Source organism: Aquila chrysaetos, chromosome 20 (assembly GCF_900496995.4).
Source record: "Aquila chrysaetos chrysaetos chromosome 20, bAquChr1.4, whole genome shotgun sequence".
NCBI lineage: Eukaryota > Metazoa > Chordata > Aves > Accipitriformes > Accipitridae > Aquila > Aquila chrysaetos.
Genome location: NC_044023.1, coordinates 19786453 through 19801240, shown reverse-complemented (window position 1 = coordinate 19801240; position 14788 = coordinate 19786453). Strand labels below are relative to the sequence as shown.

The following is a 14788-nucleotide window of genomic DNA, read 5'->3' as shown; positions in this document are numbered from 1 at the left end:
AAAGCTTTTATTTATAGTCAGTCATTAAAATTGAGACCTGATGTTTACTTTCCCTCTGTTTAGGTTAAAGAGTGAATATGAACCAGAAGTACCCTCCTGTTACCACCAAGCAGTTTACAAACTGTGCTATTCACATGCAGCCTTTTGAAAGGAATTATGTTAAACCATTATGGGCTTAAATGGTCTGTGTTAGTTAATACATTTGTTTTTTCACTGCTAAGACTGGATTCAACACCGATTCGTGTCACAAGGGGTATATTTTATTTCTTCCTGGTTCCTTGTAGGTTCTTGTCCTCATCACGGAGCAGGTAAAGCCCGTGGTTTGTGCTGGAAGCGTGAGACTTGCAGAGAAGTGCTGCGTTACCAGGATTATGAGACTTTTGGAGGGGTTGGTGGGTTGCCTCTGTCGGTCTGAGGTTACGGTAGCAGGAGGACCAAGGCAGTCCGGGTTCTTGTCCACGTGTGAGCGTTTTGCTGGGCCAAATTCTGAATCGTCCTGTTGCCCAGCCCCTGACGCGATGCGTGTTTTACCCAAGGCATGGGGACTGCTAATGCAGTAAAGTGCTTCTCTGTAGAGCATGAGCCGCCGTAAGCCACATACGAGGTCCCCAAAGGATGCGCTGAGCTGCACCGTAGGATGTCATCACCAAATCTTACCCATGATCCGCTGAGCCATAAAACCTACTGGCCATGTCTTACGGGGCAACACAGACCTAAAGAGCCAGAGACAACAGCCCTCTTCAAGGGTCAAGTTCTTGGGGGTGTCCATGAACTCTTCTCCCACATTCCCCCATCCTCCACTCCTGCCATCTTATCTCTGATGTCAAATGCCTCTACCCGCAGCCATGCTGCATATAATATTCTGTGAGCGCTTAAAAATAGCAAACGTGAGCGCTGGTAACTTTTCCACACCCAATTTCTCCATGGCAGTACCAAAGCGGTACGCGGTTGCCCCCAGCCCGGCAGGATGGGCTCGGCAGGACCGGAGCCCAGGGGCTCCTCACTGGGCTGCAGAATACGGCTCCTCCTCGTGAAGGTTCATGAGGGGAGAGAATAACCTTTCAAAATCGAGTGGCTGTTTAATAACTGTAATGAAAATGATTTTTGACCAAAAATTATATATTACCAGTTGGCTGAACTGCACAGTATACTTTCTTAATATTAGATAGGGCTGGGTTGTTTTTTTTCCCCCAGATCTTACTGCTAAGATCACTGGCCCATTTCAATTTTTATTGAAACAAATAAACCCAATAAAAACACTTATGCTGAGAGCTGAAGCTCCACAATAAAAAAAAAAAATAAAAAAAAACATTACTCTGTATTGAATTTATTGATTTATTTATTTACTCCAACTGGAAAATTGAGTATTGTGTTAATGTATTTTATAAGAATCACAGTGCTCGATGAAATGGCTAATTTATTTTAGCGTATACATAAATAGCTAGCAATTTTCAGTGAGACAGGCTAATGAAAATGATGCTATGAAATTGTCTATACTATGAGGAGTGATGGAGTCAAGTTATTATTGGTTGAGTGCTACGACGTAGTGAACTGGCCATCATGTCTTTGAACTTTTGAACTGCTACTTGGTCGTGTGATTTATTGATTTTGATATCAGCCTGTTAAGTTAACTTTTTATTTTTGTTGGGGGGGGTTGCACATGCAGCATAGATGAGTAACGCGCTGTGTAATTGTATAGATGTTTAGGTTAAACAAGATGGTTGAAAAAATTTAAAGCGTTTTAACAGAGCAGGCTTATGCCATGTGGAAAGGCAGAGAGAGATGCTTGTAGGTACCATTAGATGTCAACACTGATGTTCTGATTGCTGCGGATTAGCCGAGTATGAGCGAATTTGGCAGAGTAAGTGTGCATCATATTTGTCAGAGAAACATTGCCTTTGTTCTAAATTAAGCGCGTGATCTCATAGCAACTTTGTTTGCCTATCTACCTTAAACCTCTCCTCGCGGTGTATCTTATCGTGCCGGTGCCTGGTACAGACAGAGAGCATCAGCGATCTATTTTGTCAGCCCTTTCCCGAGGAGCGCTCCGTTTTGCCGGCCGTTGAGCGGCGGAGGATGCTGACCGGTGGTACAAACAGTTCAACAGCTTGTGTTGGGCTGTTGCACCAGAGAGCTGCCCCGGTCCGCTGTCACCAAGACGTGCAAACTTGTTCGTCTCATAGCTGTAATTCCCTCGCAGGCTGACTGCTAGTGCTGAGCCTCGGCATGCAGCGCTCGCCAGCAGCTGCCTCATCCCTCGGTGCGAGGAGATGCTACACTTGTTGTTCTTGGTAATTCGCTTAGGACGTGGACTCGAGGTATTAAAATAATACTGTTCGACTTAAAAGTGTTTTCCTGCTGCAGAACTTTTCTCTCGACCGTGCTGGTCGGAGAGCCTTTGCATGGCGACTGCTCTGAGCTCTGTTTCTGATTAAACCGAATAACTTGACACCTGCATTTTACAATTTGCTTAAAGTGCTTTATCCTGTAAAACTAGCGATTTCAAAGCTTTAAAGCCAGCAGACTTGCAGGGGTTTGCACAACTTGGCTCATCCCACCAGTTCGCTGCGATTGTGTAAAACGCGACTGGACTTTTCTCATCTCCTTGCCCCCTGCTTTCAAAACTGCAGTTTTCGTGCCTGTCCTCCCCATCCCCACTCAGCCCCTCGTTCTGCCGTGGGTCTCGGAAATGCACGCGGGCATTATCGTATTTGGTTGGGGTTTTTTTTCCCCCAGTGATTAAACTGACATGTCTTTATTTGGACGTCAAAAGCGCTCCCCCTCCTTTTCCCCGCTGTGACCCAAAACATTTTCAGCAGTCTCGCGGTGAGCAGTTGGGAAGCTGGTACCACTTGCCTCCCCCCCTCTTTCTTGTTATTTATTTATTTTTTATTTAATTTTTTTTTTTTTTTTTTAAATTTTGTGAAGAAGATGGCCTGTTTCAGCCGGAAAACAAAACTAGCGGGAAAGGGCTAAAAACAGGACTGACACCAACACCATTAGCTGGAAAAAAAAAAAAAAAAAAAAAAAAAAATTTCCATTTCATTGCAACTATGTTATTGTTTACTTTGCCATACACATCCTAATATGGTTACCTCCCTGTCAAAGCGGCCGAGCCGGGCTGAGGGGCCCCCTCGGGGAGACGCTTCCAACTGCTGCTCAGACAATAAGAAACAAACGGCGCAACTCCACAAAAGGGCTGCCCGGAAAATAAGTGTCAAATAAATCCTGCAGAACTCTTCCTTCCCGGCACCCGGCCCCCCCCCGTATGTAACCTGCGCGGTGCCTGGCGCGGGGGGGGGGGGGTGTTTGGCGGCGGGGCGCGCAGGACGCGATCGTCTCCCCGGCTCTGCCCGCGGATCAATCCCGCGAGTGGGGAAGGGGCGGTGGGACGGGGCGGGGGGGGGGGGAGGGAGGGAGGGGGGGGGTTTGGGGGGGGGGGGGGGGGGGAAGCGCGGAGGGGGCCCCCCGCGGCGGGCCGGCTCCGCGGCCGCGCAGCGCCAGGTGCCGCCCGGCGGAGCCCCCCGGGCCGCCCCGCTGCGCGGCGGCGGCGGCTCCCGCGGCGGTGCCGGGTTGTTATCTGCAGCGCCAGAACAAAGGTAGGTTGTTCAACTCCGCGCTCCGGGGGAGGGACAAGTTATTTTTGGAGGGTTGTCTTCCCAGTGCAGTGACTGGTTGACCTAAAAGGAGAAGGGGAAGAAAAAAAAAAAAAAAAAAAAAAAAAAAGGGAAAAAAAAAAAAAGAACAACAAACCACCACCAAAACCCCTCGGTGGAGTCGAGGAATGAGCGGGCGTGCAGGGGAGCAGCTTTATGGAGCGTAGTTTTATTTTTATGCAACTTAAAGAAGCTGGAGCCCCCTCCCCCCCCTCCCTCCCCCCCCTCCCCCCGTAAAATGCCCTGCTATTTCTAGAAAATTTGCGTTGCTAAAATACTTTAATCTGTGTGCTCTATTTTATTCTTTTAAATATTGATTTTTATTTTTTTTTGCATTTGTGATTTTATGTGCACATATTCCTCTTAGCAGCTATGAATTTCTATGAATTCTAAATAAGCTTTTCGAGGGATGAAACGTGAGGGGTATTTTTACACGAGGATTTCAGCTTTTCGGTTGACATAATCTGAAGGTACCACAGCCTTTTCTGCGACTGTCCAAGTGCTTCTGTGCCCTGCGAGGAGTTATCACATTTCTTAAACCATCCTTTTATGTCATCTTTTTCCTTTCCTCTCCCCCCCCCCCCCTTTTTTTTAAAGCCTATGTTATTCAGCTTCAGTGGATGCTTTTCTTTTCCTGCAAACTGAAACGCTCTTAGGTTTTGCAGTGCGTCTCGCTTTGTTTTGAAAACATAGGAAAATATTAATACAGAGCAGTAAAAAAGAAACAGTGGTGCGTCTTCTGTTCAGGGGAGCCGGCAAACCTGTCCACTTTTATGCTGGGAAGTACAGAGAGCAAATCCATAATTCAGTGCAAGAGCAAATGAATTCACAGTGATAGATACGACGGGTATTATGTAACTTAATAAGAAATACGTTTTTGATCGTGTGAGCGGACACTGTGCTTGTAGGTATAAATATCAAATCTAGGTAAGTCTGTGGAAGAGCACTTTTCTTCCAGCCTGTATTACGCAGCATTGTCTTCAATCCCTAATTCTTACAGGATTTCAGAAGGGAAGCAGCTTCATCCTAAATTGAGTATGATTCAAAAAAATCTTTTAAATACCTGTTGTGTACTTGGTTGCTTAATTGGCTCTCCCTCTTCCTGACTCTGCTGCCTGCCTTCCCCAGTTATTATGGGATCTCCAGATATTTTTTTTTTTTTTTTTTTTTAGAAAGTCTTAGTTCCAGAGCAAACCTGGATAGCTGAGCTCTTCTTCCCTTCTTTTTTTTTTTTTTCTTTTTCTTTTTTTTTCCCCCCTTAAAATATTATTTCTTACATATTCCTGGCGATTTCTTTTCTCTGCCTTATTTATTTTTTCTGTTGAGCTCTGCAGCCTGACCTGTGCTAATCAGAAACTCTTTTTAGAATGTAAGACCAAGTCAGATAATGTAAATAAACTTTTGTGTCCCCAAACTTTTATCCTATAAAGCTGTGATTGATTTTTCTTGAAAAACTACATTGCAACTCGCTGGTGATAAACACAAATAAATGTGTTTTGTAAAATCAAAGGGTGTCTTTTTAAACGCATTTCTAGTTTTTGCTTTTTGGGCCATGTAGGGGATGATAGGAATTAGTAGCCTTTAATTAGACGTGGAGATATTCACATTTTACAGGGATTTATGTTAGAACATGGAATGGCGGGTGGCTTGTTTCCTCATTATGAATACTCCCTGCACATAATGAGGTTCATCATTAGTTGATGGAGTGAATTTGCCCTAGCTCTACCTTGAAAGGCACATAATTTACATACTACTTCAGAGCTTAGGCTTTAATGGATTCCTCGATGAATAAAATGAAAAGCTACTTTCTTTAAATTTTTGAACAGTGTTTTGATAATACGGATTTAATAAGACATTCAATTTCCTTGTTAAGTATATTTGAAAGTGCATTCCCAATTTTAGCAGAAAATATACTTCCCCGTGTCGCTCCCTATAATACTGGGTAATACATAATCAAATATATCAGTGTAAACATTTTGGGGGACGTAGAGGGATTATTTTCCTCTGCGTGTGCAAGGTGGCACTGGGCTCCTCTGGCCTGGTACCCTTAGGGTTCCTACCAACCCGAAGCGTGCTAGAGCTCACCTGTGCTGTTAAAATACCACAGAGCGGGCTTGCTCCCGTGTTAAAGCTCCTTCTGCCTCAGGAGTGTTTAAACTGTGTATTTACTGTATTCATTTGTAGTGATGGATCTATGGAAATGTATTGCTGGCTGTCAGGCTGACAGTGACAAACCCGCTGGTCCCACCTCCCTATTTATTTTAATGAGACGAGAACAGCAAAAACTTCTCTGGTGCAGTTCCACCTCTGAAACTGCTGCGTAGCTATGATTAGATTAGAGTAAATTGAATTGTAGGCTGCCTAATGTGTTATCATGTCATCGGCTTACTCCAGCCCTGGTCTACAGGGTAGAGTGAGCAAGACCTCTTCTTCTTCCTCCCTTCTCACCCTCGCCACGGGTGGGTGGGTGGGGGCCGCGGTGCCCTGCGCGTCCCGTGCGTGGGGCAGGCTGGGCACGGCCGACACGTCTCCCCTCTGACACTTGCTGGTGCGGCGGAGGAGTCGGAGAGGCAAAAAATACGAAGCGAAGGCTTGTTTTGATAGAATGTTTTATTACCTGAAAACGATGAGCATATATTAACATTAATAGAATAGTCTGTGTCATTCTTTTTTAGGCAATTTACCTCCGCTGCAGACCTGTCTGCTTCAAAATCTTTCTCTGTTCTAAAACATATATTTGTTTAGGGAGTTTTCATTGAAGTGTACATGACAATTACAGCTGTTCATTAACAAAATTGGGTATTTGTTTTAAACTTTAACCAATCACTTTGATATGCTAATTATGGTGTAATTTAATTTGAGCCCTGTAATGATGATGCCGTTATTATGGACATAAATGATGCAGTTAAGCTGAGAGTAATCTCATTTGCATACTGTACATGCCAGTAAATTAAGCCCTTTCTTCGGCTGCTTCAGCTTTAATTTTCCACTTCTTTTCACACAGCGCCTTTTCAGCCAGTCTCTTATAAGCCCACTTTGTAATAGTGCTGATGACTGTTTGATGTGGAGAGTTGCTGCACCACAATAATGCAAGACACAAGATGTAACATTTAAAGGATTCATTATCTTACTGAGTGTTGCTTTAAGAAGCCGGGATTAACAAGGGTGGAAGTGTCCTCTCCGTGGAGCGGTGCAGGTCTTCCCAGAAACAAATGCAATCTTTATTTTTCCCCCTTTTTCTCGGTGTGCCCTAGTAGTGGAAGGGATTCAGTGAGGCCTTACAGTGCTTCTCGGGAGTAAGCCAAAACACCATCATAGCCCTATAGTAGAACACAGAGGGTTTGACCTTCTCTGTAGGATACTCTGTGATGCTCCACTGTTGCAGAAAAGTTATTGGATACAATTTACAATATTGTAGAGATGGGAGATAGCAGATTATTTCTCAGATGGGGTATGTGGGCTCCAAATCTACCCACGTGATGTACAGCGACACAGAATTGAAGTCTGCATTATTGGGTTTTTTCATTCTGTTTAATCCTCTGTTTCTCCTTTCGTGGCCCTTTACATGAGTTGAACTTAATACCAGGTTAATTTTGAATTTAAATTTAAAAAAATGGTATTCATACGTTGTTATGCCTGCCGATACTAGTGAAAACCTGGGTTTGGAAAGAAAAAAGTCACCAACACCAAGCAAAAATGAACTGCGTAAGTGCTGACTTGAACGGTTAATCTTTTCCAATTTACCATGTTGTCATTGAGCTAAAGTATTCTCATAACACTGTGGCATACAAAGAAATCATGTGAAATAAACAGGGCTCTTTTTATAGCTGCTTACTATTATGGTTAGATATTTTCATAGTTTAATACCTCTGGAAGTAAAGCCCGTCTCAAGTTTTTAGCAGCAGTTGGCCTCTCGGAAAGCCATTGTTGTGTGGGTAACCAAGTTAACTAAAGATCATTATTAAAACCTTGCAATCCTTTCCTTACACAGGGTCCCATGACCAAAAATAGCTTGTGCAGTTGCCCACAAACATGCAAGTTAATAACTTCCTGGGTGAATAGTGTAAAAACTGCCGATTTCCAAAGCACACACGTCACCCCTGCCTCCACCCCTTTACGGTACGCAGCAAACAAATGGGAGGGTCCGCTGTTTACCAACTGTCCAGTGTTTAATGAGACTTCAGTTTTTATGGTTCTCGCCTACACTTGGTCTCAGTGCTGCATTTCTCACATGCCATTTTGTTTTCCAGCAGCCGTTCCATGGTAGCCTGACCATGCACACGTGCTGGCTGTGGCCGTGCTGCAGCGAAGCACTGCCTGACGGCAATCTAACTGCGCTGCTGAATTTGTACCCCCTGCTTCTGGGTCAAAACCACGGTAATCGTTCCTAACAAGCCTGCTGCTCTGGCCACCAACTGTGCTGGCATGTAGGGTTTTGGTTCCCCTTGTGTAACTCTTCTACGCATGGCCAGTGCAAGGAAGAGCATCCATGGGGACAAGTGCAAGCACGGAGCATGGCATGGTTCTTGGCTTTCACAGAGCCGTTGCTTTTTGCCCATAACGCGTGAGCTGCGGTGGTGACATACGCCAGCCAGTTCTTCAGGGTGGACTACATCAGAGTGCAGTGTCAAATCTTGGGGTCCACCTCTGAAGCAAAATGTGCCCAGGAGAGGAAAGGCTTCCCTAGTTCCTTCTCTGAGGCTGTCAGCCCAGACGTGGGGTTCGTACATGAGTGTACATGGGAGACAAAACCCAGCAGCCATTCCCTTGCCCTTTGTGCTCCGAGCCTGGAGCTGCTCCGGTTGCTGATGAAACCAGGTACAAGCTGACTCCACCCGAGGGCGCAGGGAGAGAAAGGGTTTCTCACAACACAGAGCAATGCAGACCAAGCTCTCCCCAGGAACTCCAGAAGGTCAGAAATACTCTAGTATAGTGGTGGATAATTTCAGCCTTTAAAGCTCATGAAAAAAGAGTTCTTGACTTCATCTATTTTAGCAGTTTCCTATAGTTCAACCATTTCTCTTTCTTCTAAAGATAATCTGTGTGTTGCTTTAGGATGTCACGGGCTGCAAAGGTGTTGTGTCTTCAGCTTCTGTAGGAATGAGTATGCTGAGCATCTCTCTCCTGGGTCATGGCAAGATTTCTGGCCCAAGCAGACAGATGACAGTAGGATGGACTTGAGAGGTGGGGTAAGAGAGTCTCTTTTGATGCTTTTTAGTGTTCCATGGATGTAACAGTGATACAGTGTGCTGTGCAGAAACTTCAGTGTTAATCTTCTTGGGAGATAAAAATATTTCTTCCAAAGTGATTTCAATACCTTGCCCTTAAAGAAGCTGTGTTGTAAGAGTTGTCTTCACAAAGGAGGTTTCAGGCATAGTTTTTTGTACCCTCTTTTTCCTAATGAAATACATATCCTTCCTCCCCTCACAGGACCTTTTGAGTTTATTCTGGATAAAGTCGTTTATGAAGAAGATTTTCCCTGTATCATCCTCCCTCTTTAATCTGATCCTGGATTGCAATTTTCAGTAAGTTTCTCCTTCCGCACTTCCAACATACAAACCTTTTCAACCCAATCGGGTGGGAAATTAAAAGCGATACCAGTTCAGATGATGTGCTGTGCAGCCCTGTTTGAGTGTTTCTGTGTAATTCAGGATGGCTGGGTTCAAAGAAGTTCTTCACATTGGGTAATGGTAGCTCTCTGCAGAAAGTTATTTCGGGGAGTTTTGAGCTTCATGGGAGATGGATTTCTCCTTTTACAGCTTTGTTTACAAATAGCTTTGTTCTTACCCTTTTCCAGCAAAAGAAGTGTTTCTTCACAGAAATACTTATGGTTGAGAGCAAAGCCACTGAACCTCTCTCCAGAATTCTAACTGCAACAGATTAAAGAGTAATTTATCATATGCTAATATACTTACCCCATCAAAGTCATGGGCGTCAAGACATAGAAACAAAAATAGACCTCTGATCTCTATCTCTGTAATGCTTTTCAGCATAGAGTCTCTTACTGGTATCCAGAGAAAAAGCTCTAGGAATTTGTGATTGTATTTACCAATAGCTAAGGAGAACAGTTGTCTGTCACTGAAATTACCCGAGTGCCAAGCTGTTGCCCTTCCAAGTCTGACTGAACCAAGTTGACTGTAAGTTTTGGAGTGCAAAGATTCCCTGTTCCCACGCTTGTCAGTTTGTTCCTATTTGTAAACGCATCTTTTTGTGGCTGTAGATGGTGGACAGGTATCTGTGATGAGAAACCCAGGGAAGTATCCACAGATGCTTTAGTCTTCCCGTGTGAGAGACCCTTCTAGCAGTTCCCAATGGCAGGCGGCTGGCTCGCACGGAGAGCATCCTGAAAAGGGTGATGTTTTAGAAGTCCCTGTGAGTCTGCCTGTTGCTACTGGTCCTGCGTGTGCAAAAACTAAAATAGTACAAGTCAAGTAGCTGTTGGGGTTTCTTTAACCTATAAGCCTTTAGTTCTTTTGGCTGCACGTACCCACTTCCAGCAGCATTTTTTCCTGTGACTGGAGAATATGAATGTCTGTCTAAACTGGCTGAGTGGACAAAGCAATGTGATGAAATCGCATTGAAAAAACATGCTTCAAGCAGAAGAGTCAAGTCTATCAAGCAAAGCTGTTAGTAAAAGGACTTGGGATAAACCACTCAGCCCCTTCCTTGGCTTCTCTTCTCCCTGTACCACCTGGGGACTGTATGGGGCAGCAGTGTTGGTATCCACACGCTGCGCAGTCACCGGCTCTTCCCTGTGACATATGCCTGCTTCAGGTACGAGTCTTCAGCTCTGGTTGTGTTGAATTTGGCTTCACGTTGACTTCTGCTCCAAATAAAACACTTACCCTAAGGATGGCCTTTCAAAAGACCATGTTTTTTTCCAAAGAACTGCAAATTCTTGAGCTGGGCTGCTTATGTAGTTTCCTGAGACCATCACTTTGAGGAAGCTGACTGAAACAAATGCTGCTTTCAGGTGCACGGCCTAAATCAAAAGCAGCTCTGTTTGAGTTCTCTAAAGTTCGTCAGGGTTTTACCATTATTAACAACCATATGGTCCCAGGCAATGGTCTTCTGTTTTGCACGGGGGAAGGGCAGTGTCTGCTGGCCCTGTGCTCTTCTGCTGCAGGGATACAGCGTGCAAAGGCCAGCCACAAGCAAGGAAGGTTTCTTGATGTGGCTCCAACAAATGCGTGCTTGGTGGCCAAGGCCAGAGCTGTCAGAGATGGGGCAACCAGTCTTGTGCTCCTTGCGCAGATGCCTGTGCGAGACCAACCTGGAGGCGGTCTGCCAGCTGGGGAGACTCGCCTGCTTCTTTGCAAACAGAATTTACCCTTGGACTTTGGGAGGAACAAGAAGGTTATGTATGAAAAGTTTCCTAGGCTTCGCGCTGAGGTAAGGCTTGCAGTGTGTGTTCAGCAAAGCTTAAAGACCCATAGTTCAGCCCTTCCAGCTGTGGGATATTTCTTGCGTTCGTTGGTGTCTCCTTTTGCAAAAGCAAGGTTGAATTTGGGTGGATGCGCTACAGGCTGGGTGAAGGACGCCAATACAAAGGAACGAGCAGTCTTTCCCAGCGAATGGGGAACTTTACATTGCTTTTACAATGAAACAAATATGAAAAGGAAGAATGAAATGATAATAAGCTAAATTGGTGCCAAATGTACGGGATTCCATGTGTGTGCAGTAAAGGGAAACCCAGCTCCTGTAGTTTTCCCTGGGAAAATGGCTTGTTCTGTATTTAGAACCCATGTGCGGGATGACCATATAAATGTGGTTAAACGGCATAGGATTCTGATCAAAGGGGCAATTACGAGTAATAAAATAGGAAATATAATTATTGCTACCATTTCAGATCTTATAGCCAGAGAGAATCTTAGCAGCTAGACAGAGAAAAAGCCTTAACATTAAGAGAAGCAAAGAAGAAAACCCCCAGATTACAGCTTGTTGGGATCTGTAGAAAAAGAGAGTTGAAATGTAAAGGTATATTTCCTAGAATCTCTGCGTTCCTAAATAAATAATAATTAGAGGGGTTGCGAACAACCTAATTGTTGGCTGAGCTGAATCACAGCAGAAACTGAATTACCAACTTATGCACAAGAAAATTTACCAAAGTCGGAGCTGTAGCTGGGTTATTTTCACCAAATGTCCAGCACATATGCTGCGCTTGCTTTTATTGTTCACCGTTATGGTGTCGTGTCTCGCTAGATTGTGCTTTGCTACACACCTCCACCCCCTAACAAACTGGCCCTATGTATGCCTGTAGGCAGAATATAGGGAATTAAGCTGTGTGACAGTGAACTTCTGGGTTTTTTTATATGCTTGACAAATGTTTTTTAAACATGGTATAAATACATTGTACAGTAGAATTGAAGTGTTTGAGGGGCACATTTTACTCCCAAAGGAAGTGTGTGTATTTTGGCTTTGTATTTCTCTGTATTCTGCCCTCCCCCCCCCCCCCCAAAAAAAAAATATTTAATATTTTAACGACACCTATGTTTAGATAATACAGGTTTGGACAGTATTCTCCTCTGTATGTTGTAGAGTTCCTACCGACACGCCTGGACAAACCTCAGCACCTAAAAGCCTCAGGCCAGATTTTGGCATTCGGTGTCCTCAGAGGGAAGGATTGTAGCTGTTAATCCTGTAATAGTCAGATTCTTCAAGGTAGCATCTTCTGTCCTCCCACGGGTTAGATTCTCGGTTTTACCTGACAGCATGAATAGTTCTCTTCAAAGGCAACGTAAACCCTTCTGCAGGCTCCGCTCATCCTCGCTTCCCCTCGCTGGGTCTTGCCCGGGCACTTCTCTTGTTCCTCGACCTTTTTGCTGTAGCCATCTTCTTCCTTTCTGGTTCCTTGGAGAAAATACTGTATTTGTAAGGGTCCGTCCCTCCTAAACCCATTCCCTATGGTCTGCCTGCCTTGCTACAGATGCCTCTCTGGAGGAAGGGCGAGGGCAGCTGGGCTGATCCCATCGCTCTTCAAGATCGTGAGGTCGTGCATTCGGTCCCTTTGCAGAAATGCCAAAGCCTATTTAGAGTCAGATGTGTAAATATTCCGCTCAAAAATAATAATAAAAAACCCCAATCTCGTGGCTGAGTTCTTTGGAGGAATGGGAACGTCAGCAGGCATTGGCTCTCACCTGTTTTGACAAGGCATTGCATTTTCAGTGGGTGTTTATAAGCTCCAGATACCGGGGCTGAAAATAGCTTCCTCATCCTGTTCCCTTCCCGTGAGTGGCTCAGAGGCATGGCAGGGGACACGGGTGCCTTATCCCAGCTCCTCCCTTGACTTTTCCAGTTACGTTAGCTAGGTCGCTTGGAATCGGTAAATGCTTCAATACACACTCGGCCCCATCACACATTGAACTCTCCGATGAATGGGGGCTTTAGCCTCCCTGCACCCTATGAGCTCCAGTAGTAACAGCTCATCTACTCCGTAGAGCTGTTGTAAGCCCTAATTAACTCGTGGTCGTGAGGCATTTGGTATCCCTCAGATATATGTTGCGAGCTTTTGTTTTTCACCTGCAGGGTAGAAGCTCTCCTTCCTCCCATGCAGCCGAAGCTCCGGCCGTGTTTCAGCATGGCATCGCACCTGAAGGCTGTGGGCTTTGTAACGCACTCGGGTGAGCTTCGCTCGCATGAGAGGCTTTGATATGTTAGAACACCCCTTCTAGAAAATTGCAGGAAAAACGTTTGGTTTCATTAGTATTTGGGGTGGAAATATGCTGTGGATTAATCCTCTTTGGAAAGAGATTAAGAAATGTTCTCTCCTCCTCCCTCCTCATGTAAGAGTAGGTAATGTTTATTCTTTCTTTATTAACTACAGACGTCAGAGAAAAAGGACTGTTGCCCTTTGATTTTATTTACAAGGCAAAAGTGAAAACTTGTTTGATCATATCATGGCTGTTTAGCTTCAGCGTAAGAGTGGAAGAGAACCTGTTTCCAGGTCCTATCATGTCTAAATATAATTTTTCTTCTATTTAGTTATCTCTGAATTTTAAATGCAACATCCTTGGCCTTACTTATTTGTCAGGTTGAGTGAAATTGCTTCATGCTCTGCTTACGGAAATAAGCTATTCGAAATGAAATTGTCTCCGAGAACTAAGGAATTTTTGTGGCTGTCGACTGATTTTCGAGTCCTGATTTTCGCAGAAATGATCCATTACAGAGCAAAAGCTGTTCTGAAAACTTGCTTTTGCTTTTCAGCAAGGCAAGAGGAGGCCTGGGGTTTGATAGGCTCTTGTTAACAGTCATGTTCTTGGGCAAGACAGGTTTTTTTCCCTTCTTTCTTGCAGACCTCTCCTAATAAGGTATAACTTGCTAGAAACAGAGGATTACTCACATGAGTTTTACTGCGTGCAGCCAACATGCTCATCTGAGCCATCCATGCTCAAAATTGCCTACGATGCTCAGTTGCAAAAGCGAAGACCTCTAGCAGCTGTGTGTCCTGCTGTAGCGATGCCAGTCGTGAAAACACTCATTTTCAAGGATCTTTTTGAAAATGTTATTTGTTAACAGAATAAACGAGTAGTTTTCAGCTGCCCACTGACTGCTGCTAAGAGAGTAGTATGTCAGTTCTGGGTTTATGTGGTGATCTTTTCGCTGCTGGGTTTTACTCACTGTTTTGTGATACAAAGCTGTTTCTGTATCTACCATCGCTCAAGTCTTAGATGTGGCTATGTGAGCCCAGCAAACTGGAGAGCCCATTCAGGTGCCAAACAGCAGTGATTCTTCAAAGAAAAAAAACCACCAGGAGGGGCATGCTCTCCCCCAGGTGGGGGTAGATGGGGTGGAGGGCTGACCTTGCATCTGGGAGACGCTGTGTGCGTTCCAGTGCAGTTTGGTACGCAGGTTCAGCTTTCCTGGCACCACAGCAGTTCCTCTCTACCGCTTACCTGCACGATTTCCCTGGCAGGTTCCCTGCATTTACTGTCCTGGAGGTAGGTTCAGAGGAGAACACAAAAGCTAGCCGTTTTGGAAACTGCACACTTTACTTGGCACCTATTAAACCCTGAAACCGCACTGTGCCTAACTTGAAAGGCTGGAGGCTTTGCCTGTTTCTAACGGTTCATCTTTTGCCAGTGGCACTTTCTGCTCTTAAGTATTGATCTCTCCTATACCTTAAAGAACTTAAA

At 44.7% G+C, this 14788-nt stretch overlaps 1 protein-coding gene across 9 annotated transcripts in view; it reads left to right on the top strand.

Moving 5' to 3' along the window:
• The window catches only part of FOXP1 (forkhead box P1), a 392273-nt gene that overhangs the window by 186470 nt on the left and 191015 nt on the right, over positions 1-14788 (top strand). Inside the window, exon 4 of one of the 9 annotated variants that reach the window (XM_030043703.2) lies at positions 9087-9181. The exons of the other annotated variants lie outside the window; for them this stretch is intronic. The gene's annotated coding sequence lies outside the window, so the exon portion shown is untranslated. The remainder of the gene's footprint in view (positions 1-9086; positions 9182-14788) is intronic. 9 annotated transcript variants of the gene reach the window in all.